Consider the following 3,941-nt stretch of genomic DNA (forward strand, 5'->3'; position numbering starts at 1 on the left):
CACTTGCGACGGGCAGCGCTTTCAAACGGAATACTGGAAATCTCGCTTACTTTTCTGGCAAGTTTGATAGGAGACAAATATTATTCTTTTCACGCGAATTGTTCGCTCTATTTCTAATCTCTCTCTTCCGTGTCCTTGGCATGGAACGCCCGCTTCGTCTCCCACAAAGTACTTCCGAGGAATCAAGTGCAAAACACGCGACTTTAAAATGTGCGTGTTTTCTAGCGGTTACCCGTGTTGCGAGGCGACACGGGCTTTCTGGCGCTTTCAACTGGGCGAGAGCCGAACACTGTACACTACTGCACTTGCGACGGGCAGCGCTTTCAAACGGAATACTGGAAATCTCGCTTACTTTTCTGGCAAGTTTGATAGGAGACAAATATTATTCTTTTCACGCGAATTGTTCGCTCTATTTCTAATCTCTCTCTTCCGTGTCCTTGGCATGGAACGCCCGCTTCGTCTCCCACAAAGTACTTCCGAGGAATCAAGTGCAAAACACGCGACTTTAAAATGTGCGTGTTTTCTAGCGGTTACCAGTGTCGCGAGGCGACACGGGCTTTCTGGCGCTTTCAGCTGGGCGAGAGCCGAACACTGTACACTACTGCACTTGCCATGGACAACGCTTTCAAACGGAATACTGGAGATGTCGCGTGCTTTACTGCCAAGCTCAATAAGAGACGAATTTCTTTCTTTTCACGGGAATTATTTCCTCTATTTCTAATCTCGCTCTCTCGTTTCATTGGGAAGGAACGCGCGCTTAGTTAGCCGCAAAGCAGTCTGAATTAATCACGTCCAAAGTACAGAATTTTACAATATATAGTGTTTTTACCGGTTGACCGCGTCAGAAAGCGTACCTTTCCGACGAGGTCTGTGTCGCTTTGACGTGAGCGGGAGCAACGCGATTTGGGCTAGTGCACGCGAGATTGGCAGCGCTTCCAATTCCAGTACTCTAGATATTGCGTGCATTTTTTACACGCTTGAGGATATGGGATTTTCTTTCTTGTGACGTGACTCGTTTGTCAAATTGTCTCGCTTTTTGGTATCGTTTAAGAAGCCCGTCCGCTTACAATCCTAAAAAAAAAAAAGAAATTAGTAAAGAAAGACGCCCATACTTTTTTGTTGCTCTTTCTTTTATTATCTGCGCAGGATTTTAATTTGTGTAAGTTTTGTTTACCGTCCCGACTACGTAGGCGTTCGTACATGCCCGTCCTCGCGCCTCGAATTGTGTGCGAGCGAAATCAATCTCCCCAAGCTAGCTTCAGAAATTGCTCGAAAATCGAACGTGAGGAAAGCCAGAGATACGTGGTTTTCACAGGTCGTGCAAGATTAATCCATAAAGTGCGATATTAGTATATATATATATATATATATATACATACATACATACACATACATGATTTCTGCGACAAATAGGAAGACAAAAAGACCGTGTTCAAGCATAATATAGGAACATTGACACTTTGCACACACAAGGGAGGTCAAATGGCAGGTTTTTCTTCCTTGTGCAGGAAACTTTATTGCAATGTCAGAAGGGAAGTTCCACTCTAGAATTGTGCGCTCAATAAAGGAGGAAAGGAAATGCACTTGAAAACCTTCACAGTTCAAGTAAGAAAACATTTCGAAACGACAGTTTGTTTTCTTGCAGGGAGGAGAAGAGGGGAGAGAGGGAGGGAGGGAGGGAGGGAGGGAAGGAAGGAAGGAAGGGGGGGGGGTGCCATGCACGGTGAAGACCAGAGTGTCGAACCGAAAACCGAAGCGAACGAAAAACCGGAACCGAGGAGTTAGTTTCAGCCGAACCGAAACTGACCCACCAACTTGGAACTGTACGGAAGAAAATATAACTGTCTATTAGTCTGACGAGGAATAGAAGTACAAGGGTGTACGGCAGGGATAGCTGAAAAAAAAAAGGCTCTATGGACTTAGAGCGGCAGCCCAAAGTCGATGACGACGAAAAGAAAGCACACAGTTTCGGAAAACAGGCGGTAAGAAAGCGACAAATTAAGTAGCCTTCATGTCGAGTTGATTGCCTAGCTCTATTTAAGATGAAGGAAAAAAAAAGTAGCACAATTGATGCTTACTTGCTAAATTGAATCAACCATTATCTTGTAAAGAAAAAAAACCTCAAATGCCAATCACCTGTATTTTAGGCGACCCAACAGACTGATAACTTTTAAATTCAGGCTAAAATATAAAAAAAAAAAAAAAAAAAAAAACAACAAGGAAAGACAGATATGTATGTAGCTTGTCATTTACTGCTCCATCAAATTTAAATAAAGCAATTTATTTCTCGGCACCTGAAAATAAGCGAACCCTACAAATGAATGGAAAGATACCCGTTTGCACTCTTGAAATAGTGCCTATTACGAAAAGAAGCACCAGGTAAATATAATATCACTTTAGCTTCTTCTTTTTCTTTTTAATACGGTACGCTGTTGGTTCATCTTAGTAAAATATATAAAATAGCGCAAAAAAGAGGAGGACAAGGAGTATACAGGACAGGCACTCACTTTCAACTAGTTTTATCCAGGAAAAGTAAACATACATATATAGCTTTTATTCACGATAAGTGCCGAGGGCAGCCGAGAAGGCGGCAATAGCCCCGGATGGTTTGATCGTGCTGGGAGACACCAGCATCCCAGCTCAAATATCTTCTACCCTTAAGAATATGTGCTGCTTTGCCTGTCGTGTGTATATACATGTTCACTTTTCCTGAATGAAACTAGTTCAACATCAGCGCCTGTCCTGTATACCTCTTGTTCTTCTATTTGTTGTGCTATTTTAATGTCCTACATTACTTTTGTGCTCCCGCAAATCGAAGCAAACCAATAAAAATTCGGTTCGACACTCTGGTGGAAACTAAAAGCTTAGAAAGAAAGAGGAAAAAAAGAAAAAGGAAAACATTTCTACAATAATGATAAGCTGGAGGAGGAGGAGGAGGAGGAGAACAAGAAGGCTAATAATGTGGAAAAAAAAGACACGACCCAAATAAATCAATACAAAGGATGGTATAAGTCATGGATACTTACCACATGTAAAATTAATTAAAAAAAAAATTAGAAAAAAAATGTGTATTTATATATATATATATATATATATATATATATATTTTTTTTTTCTTTTATCCAGAGGCTTTGGCGCACGCACAGCACTGCACTGCACTGCACTGCACTGCACTGCACAACACAACACAACGAGAGACTTTCCACAAACACACCACTGCGTACGAGGACACGACCACGTAGAGCTGCACGAAAACAAGCGCCGTAACTTAATAAAAAAAAATAAAAAAATCCTTTCACTGGACGGACGGCACAAGAACGGAAACTGCTCAAAGAGCACACACACACGACACATATTAATGAATTAATAAGGGGCACAAGTAGAACCTAGTTGGGCGATACGTAGGACACGGCACCCACACCAGAGGCCTTGCACAAGCACAGCACTGAGCACTGAGCACTGAGCAGCAGGTCACAGGACAGAAATGACGTCCACGCTGAGTAGGCCGAAGGCAGGGAATTACGGACGCACGCGAGGTCACCCACAGGCACTTTCACCGGAACCACGCCACAACACCACGCTGCAGAGAGCGCACTGCAAAGCGAAACCATGCGCTCACCTTCGGAAAGCACGGAGGGCGGGCGGCACAGAGAAGCAAAAAGACGTCAAAAGCACATCGCGATGAAGCGGCGGCGAATGAACACTACTCACTGGTGGAAATGGATATCTCCTCAAGCGAAAACATGCAATGACCACGCATGGTTTAAGATGCACGTGGGAGACGCGCACACTTTCAGAAACCAGGTACGCCAACGCACGCGGGCAATAAGACGGACAAAACGCGTCGAAAATACATCGCGTGCAAGCAGCGCCGACAGCATACTACTCACGGTTGCAAAGGTTTCTTACAAGTTTGCACTCCAGAAACTTAACGCGTTGGA

This window comes from Ixodes scapularis, unplaced genomic scaffold (assembly GCF_016920785.2).
Source record: "Ixodes scapularis isolate PalLabHiFi unplaced genomic scaffold, ASM1692078v2 ptg001158l_1___fragment_3__unscaffolded, whole genome shotgun sequence".
Taxonomy (NCBI): domain Eukaryota; kingdom Metazoa; phylum Arthropoda; class Arachnida; order Ixodida; family Ixodidae; genus Ixodes; species Ixodes scapularis.